Here is an 11,752-nt window from a genome sequence, read left to right as displayed (position 1 = left end):
TATCCACCACCTTATTCACTCCCTCCACCACCGGCGCACTGTGGCTGCAGTGTGTACTATCGACACGATGCAATGCAGCAAATCGCCATGGCTTCTTAGTCACACACCATGCTCACTTGGAAATATATCACTGTTCCTTCATTGTCACTGGGTCAAAATCCTGGAACTCCCTACCTAACGGCACTGTGGGAGAACCTTCACCACACGGACTGCAGCAGTTCAAGAAGCCGGCCCACCACCACCAATAAATGCTGGCCTTGCCAGCAACGCCCACAACCCATGAATGAATAAAAAAGTTACTCCTCAAAATAATAGGGTTCACAGCATTTATTGTTGACGTTCACAGAGTATCAAGCATACAGTAATAACTTTATTGACAATAACTAAACATACACTTAACAGCAACACTTACAGCAAAATTACGAGAGTTCACCGGAGAATCCAATACAGGTTACAGTTTCGAGCTTAAAGTTTTCCAGTTTGATCAAACCATAATGAATTGTGAGGTATTTCTCCTGAAACCCATTTTTATACCCCCTTTTCATAACTGGTACGTGACAACTCGCATGCTCCATAACATTACCTAATCCCTTCCCATGCCCCCTATCAATAACTTTAGTTTTAATGGGTACAACTCCCCAACTTTGTTAAGTTTCACCTTGATTGAACTGTCTTTCACTACTTGAATTTCCATCCCTCTGATACGTACCGGTCAACCCGATCCGGATTGTTTCATTATAAAGTTGGTTTCTCTATGGAGCATGTGTCAATGCCTTGATTAAAAAGTTTAAATGAGTAGCAATACAGTATATGTTTTCACTCTCCTGAGCTACATCAACCATTTTACGTAGTGGTGTTGTCAATGTGACTGAGCATGTCTGAGAACCATTCTTCAGTGCATCTTCTTCATGCATTCCACATATTAATTGCCTCACAGGCAACACATCACAATTGCACAGACAGCAGTAACCCAACATCATGCCACGTGGCATCAAATGTAAGCCATTCCTGTGCTTTCAGGTTATCTTATCAAAAGATCAGGGTGGGAGGTATCTGGAGGTCTTGGCTTATCTCCCCCTACATTGTCCTGATGTCTAGGGTGGTGGCCAAACTATCAAATGCATTTTTCTCATTGATCAGTATAGGCAAGGACACAGCCATCTCCAAGAGAAATCTATCAATTAACTATTCTCAACTACACTTTCATGACTTTCACTAGATTGTACATTGATATATTTTGGTGATTTGTGTTATTCATGGGTGCTCACACATCCTTTCTCTAATCCCTTCTGCTCAGGTTCCTGAAATTCACCCAGAGCAATGACGTTAGACCCCATTTGGTGGTGTAATTTTTCTGTTTCTACCTTGTACACTCAGTCACTTCGTCTCGTCCAATTTACATGTCCCATCGTACAATCTTGCCATCTCATTCACGAGCCCTGGAGGAATATTGAAAGTTTGGTCCATTGTAGCAATACATTTGTTTATTTTGCTTAAACTCTCCTTGAACCTATTTTCCCCTCGAAATATTCCGTTATATTGTGCCTGAGTCCATTTTATCTTTTCAATATCGTACCAATTCCGGGTGCAAGAGGTGGGATGTTAGTTAGCTTTAACACAACAGTCTGCTCCCCCTCGATATTAGGATTAGGTTCACACTGGGCTGGTATTGTTGGTCTGACAGGACATACCCACGTTAATTTTATTCCCCCTAAAAATACATTCCTACTTTATACACAGCACTGTACAGGAACCACCCAGAATGGACACAAAAAAAAATTAAAAATTGATTATCCCCTATTAAACCCTTCAGGTATTTTTTTTACCCTTCGAGTGCTTGCACAGCAACTCGTATCAATATATCTTAACTTCAATTTCAGAAACAAATGATGCCCAAGCTTGGTGGTTTTACAGCAAACGGGAGAGCTTGCAGTAGGTAATTCCCGTGTCCTTTCCCCCTCGAGCACTCTGTCTTGGAAGATGAGATAGGACCTTGAACGGGTTAAAGCCGAGCCTGAGGCGAAATCTTAGTCCAGCTTGTCACCATGGTGTGACATTTGATAATATTCTTCCACAGAACTGATTTCAAACGGTTAACACTACTTGATCTCCTTTATGCAACAACAATTTTCCAGCAAAGGCGGCTCCGTAACTCTGTGGAGCTACTTCCATGTCAAAGAAACACTCTCTTCAATCCGCCACTGACAGTCCTGAAAACATGGTCACCTGTTACAAAAAAAACAGAAAATCCATTGTGGCTCTTATGGAGCCCTTCAATGGGTTAACTCCATAGCATGAACTTGTATATGGCCGCTCAAATTAAGTCCTGACACTAAATTTATTTAATTATATTTTTACAATGTCTGATATCTTATTCAGCAATGCAACTCCGCAAAAGTTGTTATTTAGTGAATCTAGTCTGATACTTCGGAAGGAAAAACAGAAAGCAAGAGTATTATTTAAATGGTGATAGATTAGGGAATGTTGATGTACAAAGGGACCTGGGTGTCCTTGTACACCAATCACTGAAAGCAAACATGCAGGTGCAGCAAGCAGTTAGGAAGGCAAATGGTATGTTGGCCTTCATTGCAAAAGGATGAGAGTACAGGAGCAAGGATGTCTTACTGCAATTATACAGGGCCTTGGTGAGACCACACCTGGAGTATTGTGTGCAGTTTTGGTCTCCTTACCTAAGAAAGGATATACTTGCCATGGAGGGAGTGCAGCAAAGGTTCAACAGACTGATTTCTGGGATGGCAAGACTGTCATATGAGGAGAGATTGGGTCGACTAGGCCTGTATTCACTTGAGTTTAGAAGAATGAGAGGGGATCTCATTGAAACATAAAATTCTGACAGGGCTAGACAGGCTGAATCAGGGAGGATGTTTCCCCTGGCTGGGGGGTTCCAGAACGAGGGGTCACAGTCTCAGGATACAGGGTAGGTCATTTAGGACTGAGATGAGGAGATATTTCTTCATTTAGAGGGTGGTGAACCTGTGGAATTCTCTGCCACAGAAGGCTGTGGAGGCGAAGTCACTGAATATATTTAAGAAGGAGCTAGATAGATTTCTAGACACAAAAGGCATCAAGGGGCATGGGGAGAGAGCGGGAATATGGTATGGAGATAAGAGGATCAGCCATGATTATATTGAATGGCGGAGCAGGCTCAAAGGGCCTACTCCTGCTCCTATATTTCTGTTTCTAAAAATTAAAATCATGCTACCTGTCAGAGATTAACTTCTCTGCAGCACTGTCTGTTAAAAGGGGCAGAGCCTGTTGCAGCTTGCAGATTTCAAGTAAATTTAAAAGAAACTTTGCCCAATTGAAAAGAAAACAATCAATTTAGATCTCAAAAATCACAGACATAATCCTTTAACTGTGTAATTCTCCAAACTCCATTTTACTTTTTTCTCCAATATCTTTGTGCATTTAACAGTGGTATAGTGTATCATGTGGATTTATTAAAACTTGCATCAATTTAACTTAAAATAAAGCTTGTACAAAGATCCTGACAGAATTAAAGTCAGACATGATTAGCCCAATCAAATATATATGAATTCTGTCAAACAAATTTCAGCTCCCTTTTGATTTCTAATTTTTCAAAAATTATCCGTGAAGGGACAACATTTTTTTACCCATCTTCGCCATTGCTACCTTAAGCGATAATACCATAGGCATTGTATAACTATATAAAGAAATTGAATCCTTAGGAAACGCAAATCTGTTAAAACATATCGTCTCCTCCTTGTTCTATAACCAGGATATGTCACTTCTAATCTCTGCCACGTCTATGTAACCTGAAATCCCAGTGTTTATTTGTACGCACATTTTGGTTGTTGCCCTGGTCCCGAGCACATAGTTTCTCCCTTCCTTTTTTTCCCCCTTCTCTCCAGTTTCCTCCCCTTCCTGTCACGCAATCGTGTCACCCATCACGTCATAACATTCTCCAGAAGGCCAGAGTCATCTATAACTGCTTCCACATGAGCAGCAACTCCAACTGCCCCATTCTCCTCTCTTGCGAATCTTCCCACCTAGCATGCCCACTTGGGGCTAACCTTGCCAACCTTGTCCCTGTCCCACTCAACCCACCCACCACTGCCACCTTGGACTCTGCCAGATCAACTATCTGCTGGCAGATGCCCTTCGCCGCAATTCCCTCCAGAATGTCTGTTCACTCGAGAACAAGGCCCTTGTCATCTAAGACCTTATAGTGGATGCTTGCACAGATATCTTCATCTCAGCTCTCCTTAGAATTCACCACTTTCTATCCTGCCTAAACCTCTCCCTTTATATAAACTGTCCTACCCATATTCACAGCCACCCCCTTAACTTCGCCATCTCCCATGGCCTCTCTACTCCATAGTCTTGATGACCAACAAAGCCATCTCCGACCACATTCATATATTCCTCACCACTCACACCGCCCCTTCCAACCCCACTTCCTTCTGGGTCCACCCCTGAAAAAACTCTTCCCAAGTCATTTTCAAACACTCTAGCCGTTGGCCCTCCTTTTGCCATGATACTTCTGCACCCGCTTTGCTCAACCACTCCCTCAGCTCCATCTTTTGCTGCCTTCTTCCCCAATTAGCTACACCCTCTCTCATCCCAGTTATTTCTCTGGTATGGCCTCCACCTTCACTCCCTCAAGTCCAAGGGGGACAAACTTAAGTGTATCAGGTGCACAACTAGTTTAGCCATTCATCAACAGATCTGGCTTGACCACATCAAGTATTATCGGACTGCAGTGGCCATTAGATTTTGCCACAGATTCCATCTCCCTCACCAGTCACTGCCTCAGGTTGCACCAGACTATTCTTTGCCCAAAGGGGGGGGGGGGAAATCAAATATGGACAAGCAAGTCCCTTCAAGAAAATAATTTAATTACGAGCTCCTACGCATCAAGAAAACTATACATGCCATACAGGAGTGATGTTGCGAGATTGATCTTAGGTAAAATGGTGGACTGAAGGGAAAATGGCGGGCGTGGGGTTACAATGATGAAGGAAGCTTTTGTCCAATTCCCCAGCAGCGGTAATTCATTAAAAAATACAAAATGACCCAGTGCCTCGACCAACTTCATTAATGATAGACAAACCCACATTATCCACCACCCCCCGAACTGGCCTTATTTTTGAGCTTTCGAGAGGAGTTTGATGTCGGTTCGATTTCACACGTATATTAAACCTCCTTCATCTTTATAAAAAGGCATCAAAGACAAAACGATCCATTCGCTTAGCGTTTGGGCGACGGTTTCAACAATAACCCATGTTTTAGATTCTGCTTCGGGGCTGACAAGTTGCTTCCTGTCGTAGCCATATTAACGCGTTTGTATTTATTATTCCGACAACAACAAAAAAACCCTAGGACGGTCCGTGAAACCGCGGGTTTTATCCCGAGGAGCGTCCCGGGCTCGGTTTCACCGACCACCGCTGACAGGGACGTTAAATATCGACGGGTTTTTACTGCTTTTCAATCTCTGGCCTGACTGCGCTTGCTTCTTCCGCATTTTCCTAGGGGTTAGGCTCTGACGTTACGTATTACGGCAGCGGCGGGAGCGAGGAGCCGAGTCGAGTCAGCCCCTCCTCCTCCTCCCCGCAGCCATCAAACAACAAAGCCTGATTGGCAGGGCTAGGCCCGACCCGACCCGCCAGCGCTCGGCCCAGCCAGGAAAGGCTGAGCCTTACAAGCCAGGAAGGAGTCGAAACGTCCCAAAATTCAGCCATTGGCGGCCGGATTGACTCACCAGGTAAGAGCAGAGGCGCCGCTCCGGCCCGCTCGACGTCCCTTTCCGAATGCGCGGCCGTTTTTCCGGTGGGAAGCGGCGCGTGGGCGCTCGCGCTGCAGCCCGAGTCCAGCCGTTGGAATCAATGGCGGTTGGTAGGCCTCGAGGAGGCCGCAGTTAGGCCTCAAGCGGCCAGAATCCTACACAGGGGTTTCGCATCGTGCGAGATTTAGGCCTCGGCATAGATTTGTTCAACTAAAAAAATTTTTTTTAAAAAATAACCGAAATCGAAGGTCCAGGTCGTATTTTCTTTTGTTTGAGGGATATGTTGGTGAAAAGGAGCAGCCGTAAAGGCACATTGTGCGGCCGATGGCGGAGACAAAATGTCGGTTGGGGAGCAGGGTTGGAGGAAGGCGTCGGGCGCCATCTTGGCGGTGAGTGGTTTTCTCACTGAGGGGCAGCATGGAGTCGGTCCCAACCCCCAACTGGCTCCTAAGTTACCTTTTTTTTTCACATCGGACCCAGAGAGGAGAGGAGCTCGCGGGCGGGTCACTTCGGAAAAAAAAAATTCCCGCGCGTTGTGTTGTGATCGAATTTTTTTTTCTTTTTTTAAAAAAAAATTGTACAGATGAGCCGCTGCTATGCACGCCGTTATATCCCGTGTCGTGTTTTTTTGTCTTTTCCTTTTCCCTCCTCGCTGTGTGTCTCGTCTCCCGAGAGACGGCGCCGTGCGGGCTTCTCTCAGACTCCTGCACTGGCCGCCATTTCTCTTCATCATTATCGTCACCGGCTGACACTGCAGCAGCTTTCGCGCCCTCTCCTTTGTAAATGGATGCCAGTCGCTGCACATTACTGCTTTTTATTATAGATTCACACTGCGCCTCACTGCGTTTTACCCACTCTCGGCTTTTAAACCTCCGCCCCCATGCAGCGGAGCGAATATTGTTTTTTTTTAAAAAAACCAATGATTTCACGTATCTAACGTTAAGAGTACTTTTGGTGACAGCTTATTTCAGGTGATCTCGATAAATGCAAAAGCAGGGATGGCTCTTAACATAAATTTGGATTGAAATGTTTCGGAAATCCAGTTCTGTTTGGAAGAAGCCGGGATATAAGTGCTCAATACCTTTTATCGTATTTGTTGATGGATTTACTCTTTCAGGGTAACGGGCGCCTATCGTTTCAAGAATTTGTTTGGGGACGGGGGAACTAGCTCATTATCCATCTGTTAATACTTTCAATCGTTTTGGTTTGATAAAATTGACGGTCGGGCCTTTTTTCTGCAAAAGAAATCTTTGTGAGAATGCTCTCTTAACCCGTAGCAATTTGATGCAAAAAACAGATTATTTAGTAGTTATTTTTAATGGCGCCTTGTACTTTTTTGAAATTTCATGCTCAAGATGTTGGAACTTTTCCAGTAGAAGCAAGCACCCAATCTCAGCATCAAACACTCAAACAATGCTAGATACCTCCCTCTGCTTTGCCCTAGTCTTGTGCCTCACACTCTGTAGGAACTGGATTGAGACTAGCCAAGTTCATTTTGTATATGACTCATGCAGCGAAGAGAGATCCCATTTAATGTTATGCATCTTTTCTGTATGTCTTTGGGCTGGAATTAAATCCAGGTTCCAGAGGTGAAAGGCCAATGTCTAACTAGCTGCACCACCCAATTCTTCCACTTCCCTATGTATATTGTGGATACAAAATGCTTTATGTTTCATTTCTAAGAAAATATATCCAAAGATGAAGAAAAAACTGGGTTTTGCTAAATTTCTGTACAAATTAGAAAATTCTTCTGTTCATTGTCCATGCTTGTAAATCATTTGCACCATGGCGCAAGTTCTCTTACATTTTCAGTAGTTTTTTTTCTTTTTATGACCTGTGCAAGTATACATATCTTTTTTTTAAAAAACTAAAATGCAAATTTTTTAAGCGTCTTATGAAATTAGCAGTTATCTTCAAGTTTAACTGGTCAAGTAATTTCTATAGTGAGAGGCAGGGTCCTCAAAATTCAGCAATTCTTTTAACGTAAATTTCTGTAGCAAGAGAATGATGAGTTGGTCCAGTTTCCATGATGCATTATTAAATGGTCCACTCAAATTTATGTTTTAAGAAATCTCACAACAGCAGCAGTTGTAGATTTTAAAAACAGCACACGTTTAGAGACAGACAGCAAACTTACGTTGTCTGATGAGGTATAAAGACCACAGCTGGAGCAGAACAGAAGATAAAGCTGAGCAACCAGCCATCCACCAGCAAGAAGACTACCTTTCTTCCGCAGTATTCTCTGCGCCCTGGTGGCCCTGGAGAAAGAGCACGCGGTGTCTGCTGGTGCACTTGAAGCTTTCTGCGACCGGTGGACACAGCAGGGACTGGAGTGCATAGTTCACACTGATAATAAAATTATTACTTGATTAGTTTTGATGGTTGAGTTATCAGGATGACATGGGTTGCCCCAGTGTCACCAGTGAAGGAAGGCAATTGTACCTAACTGCCCCCTCTTTTTAAGAGGTTTAAACTTTTAAAAAAAACAGTGGGGGGGACTGGACACTCAGGCAGCAGCAAAATTTGGAGCAAGAGAGCCAACAGGATCAGGAGAAACATGAAAATCTGAAAGATATAGGTGGCTTTTTATAGTAGATGCCTTAGTACAAAAGCCTTGCGCTTTTGCTCCTGGGAGGCTTCTGTATTGTAACAACTTATAGTGCTCATTACACAGAAAGATATCTCTGAGCACTTTACAGGGCAGTGTGTAGCGAGTGAACACAGGTTGTGGGGAATAAAGGAAAGTGGGTGAGGAGATGCACAAGTACAGTTGAAGAGGAGGGTCTTAAGATTTTTAATGGGAGGGGTGTGGCAATGCTGAGAGCGGGAGTTCCAGAGGACAAGGCATCTGAAGGAGGGAATGCCAGTTGTGGAACAGAGGAAGCAAGAGGCAATGCGTAGACTAGTGATAGAGGACTGGAGCGTGCAAGCAGAGAAATGAGGCTGAAGCATATCACGGAGATAGGGTGAGGTGAGGCTGTGGAGTGATGTGACGGTTAGGACAAGAATCTTAAAGTTAATTCTTTGAGATACAAGTTGCCAGTGTATCTTGGCAAGGACAAGGGTAAGGATGATGTATGCTTTAGTGTGGGAGTACCAACTAATTGGTTTACTGTTGCTGTGAATTGTCATGTGTCTCCCACTCTTGCTGCTCTTTCCTCCAAATTCCACAGGCATGGAATCAGTTGGATGCCTGGCTGAGAAGGTTGATCACTGTTCGCAGTGCTCTACTAACACCTACAATAAGATACTAAGAACCACTCAGACATGATTACCCTCCCACCCATTTGGTCTGTCTCAGATCTGGAATTACCAGATGATGGATGAAAAGTTCATTTTCCCTCATTGGTTCTGTGCATTAGTATTTTAACTCTCAGCTTTGGATAAAATATATGTCAGAACCAAGTACAGTGGCTCTAAATGTGATCAGAATCTTTTGGGTGAAAATATCAGATTTTGCAAACGTAAGCAGTGCTCACAATTATCATTTATTGATCATATGCTTCTACATGGTAGTTTTATTTAATTGCAAAATTATCTGTGGATGGCCTAAATTGATCATTTATGTAATTCCAAGTATTTTGAAAGGTAAATGAAGGATATTGCAGATTTTTTCCAGTATGAACCCTGACTGAATGAGTTATTAAAGTCCTCCTTCTTCATGTAATACACCAAAGATGTTGCTGTTTTCTGGTGTATGTTCTCTTTATACATTAAAAGAAATTAAAAGGCTAAATGGGGAAATGGACTAAGTGAGTAGCTCATTCAGAGAGCTGACACAGATGGACTGAAGTTCCTCCTGTGTGTAAAATTCTATGATTTTGCATGGACAGGGGGTCTATTGTTACTATGATTATCGGTTAACTTTAATACCCCTGACTTTGTCACAAATGCTGCCACTGCAGAATGGATTGACTGCTGCCTTGGAAATTAGTAGGCATGAAGTATCAAATGCATGAGTTGTGTGTGTGGCTTTGCCAGAATACTTCTTTCAACTGATTGATCTATTATGAATTTAAAGCTCTGCGGCTTGATATATACCTAGAAGACTTAAAATAGTGCCTAAAGAGTTTGAAAAGCTAAGAAGTCATTTCAGTGGCAGACTGTAAGCGCATTATACCATTTATACTACCAAACTGGAGCTGCATGAGCACATTGGTTCCTGATTACTACTATAAAATGGCATGGATTTCTGCAAACTCTTGGGCATGCTAAGTTAGATGGGAGGCACAGCTCAAACTTCACTTTGTCACCATGCACTGTTTAGCATGATGGTGCATCTGATGAAGTCAGTGGACTGTTAGACAGCTAAACTTGCATTTACCAATAATGTATCTCACGTTTGTTTGAAATAAACAATTGGAGTACTTCTTAAAACACACACAAAATGCAATATATGTATGCACAAACGCTATTTGTTAAACTTCCTCTACTGTTCATCTCTTTCCCCTCCCCACATTACCAGTTAGCATTCATAAAACTGCTACACTACCGTTATGGGGGGGTGGGGAGAGTGGGAGCACTTCAGGCAAGTTGGCAGTGATCATTTTTCTCCTCTTCTGAAGGCATTGATACTTTCGCTGGATATGGTTTCATGGGCAGCAGTTGCCCTCCATTAGCTTGCCTAAGTAGAAGTGATTATCTGCAGGTTATTAAACTCTGAGGGTCATCATAGCTGATCCTATGAATTTTTCCTTCTTAACCCAGAGCATTCTGGCAGTTGTACACACCTAGTACTGTCCTGGCTGAGAGCAACTAATTCAACACAGACTGGGGGTTGATCCTTGAACTTTCCTTTTCTCTATGGTTAAGAGACTACCTCTAAGCCATCAGGTGAACATAAGTAGGGGAGGGGTTTAATCACTGAGAGTTAAAACTTCATCAGCACAGAGCTACTTTTGCAGCCTAGTCTGTATTATAAGTTAGGTATCAGAAGTAAAGTGAAGTTATGTATTTGTTGTGACTGGAGGAGGGGATTAAATGGAGAAGTCCAGTCCTTTTCCATCATCACTGAGTTAACTGAAAGATTGCATTTCCCAAAGCTTGCTGAGCACCTCAGTAGTATCTTTGTTTCTATTGTCACATTTGAGAACCTGCTTCTTGCCAACAAAAAGGTATAATGAAAATTCTGTATCCCAGTTCCACTGCTGGGATGGAATATGTTTTCTACGGTGGTTCTTAATTGTTTACATTGGTATTTGAAAGACAGAGATTGTACAATGGTACTTTTTTGTATTCACCCCAGGAGCAAGTAATACTTTCCTGTTTTTGGATACTCAATGACTATATGAGGCACTACAAGTTAGATATACCATTGCTAGTTATAAAGTAAAACTTCTATTGGGATCCGCCAATGTCTGTTTATTTCCACCTTCAAAGAATACCCTTTAGTGTGATTTTATTTCCATTTCTCACACACACAAAAATTCTTTTTAGCGTTTTGAACTGAGATTTTTGCTAATAGATTTTTTTTTTTGCTTATGCATAATTTTGTCTTGTAGGACTCTATTGCTGATGATGGGTTACGGTTGTTTAAATTTGTAGCACCTTTTAGTTAGTGCAGAAAGGGAGGGGACATTTTTATCCAATCAGCCTCAGCAAGTCCCCAAGCTTAAAGAGGTAACATTCTAACTGCCTGCATCACCCAGCCCATGTCTGAGGGATATATGGCTTTGGATCAGTAAGGTCAGACTGCACAAATCAGAAGGCTGAAGTGTGAGTGAGTCATGTAGTTCATGTCAGCAGTAAATTGTTCAACCAGTAAATTATTTAACTATTCCACTGCTCCAAAGTCATTTTATATTTTCTGATTTTGTGATCAGCAATATTAGTGACCTGGGACAGGCAGATTGATAACTTACCAGGTTCACTTCTGGTGAATTTTTAAAAATTAATACATAAAACTTTTTTGATGGCTCAGTAGGTAAATGCATTGCTAGATTGCTAGACCAGTGCTTATATAAAACTGTATCCAGTTTGATTTGC

General features: G+C 42.5%; 1 protein-coding gene and 1 long non-coding RNA gene across 7 annotated transcripts in view; one reads left to right on the top strand and one right to left on the bottom strand.

Annotated features, from left to right (window-relative positions):
- Window positions 1–312: 312 nt before the first annotated feature.
- On the bottom strand, window positions 313–6,537 carry LOC137327223 (uncharacterized). 2 transcript variants are annotated; one of them, XR_010964391.1, is made up of 2 exons: window positions 6,224–6,537; window positions 313–2,226 (listed from the first exon to the last, which is right to left on the bottom strand). It is a non-coding gene; the product is annotated as an uncharacterized lncRNA (long non-coding RNA). The 2 variants fall into 2 exon arrangements; XR_010964390.1 differs by lacking the exon at window positions 6,224–6,537 and adding an exon at window positions 5,744–6,217.
- LOC137327221 (zinc finger X-chromosomal protein-like) overlaps window positions 5,571–11,752 on the top strand; it is a 47,266-nt gene continuing 41,084 nt past the window's right edge. For all 5 annotated transcript variants that reach the window (XM_067992817.1, XM_067992815.1, XM_067992813.1 and 2 more), the window contains exon 1: window positions 5,571–5,746. The gene's annotated coding sequence lies outside the window, so the exon portion shown is untranslated. The remainder of the gene's footprint in view (window positions 5,747–11,752) is intronic.

This window comes from Heptranchias perlo, chromosome 11, assembly GCF_035084215.1.
Source record: "Heptranchias perlo isolate sHepPer1 chromosome 11, sHepPer1.hap1, whole genome shotgun sequence".
Taxonomy (NCBI): domain Eukaryota; kingdom Metazoa; phylum Chordata; class Chondrichthyes; order Hexanchiformes; family Hexanchidae; genus Heptranchias; species Heptranchias perlo.
The sequence above is the reverse complement of the archived record's forward strand: the minus strand, read 5'-3'. Positions and strand labels throughout refer to the sequence as shown.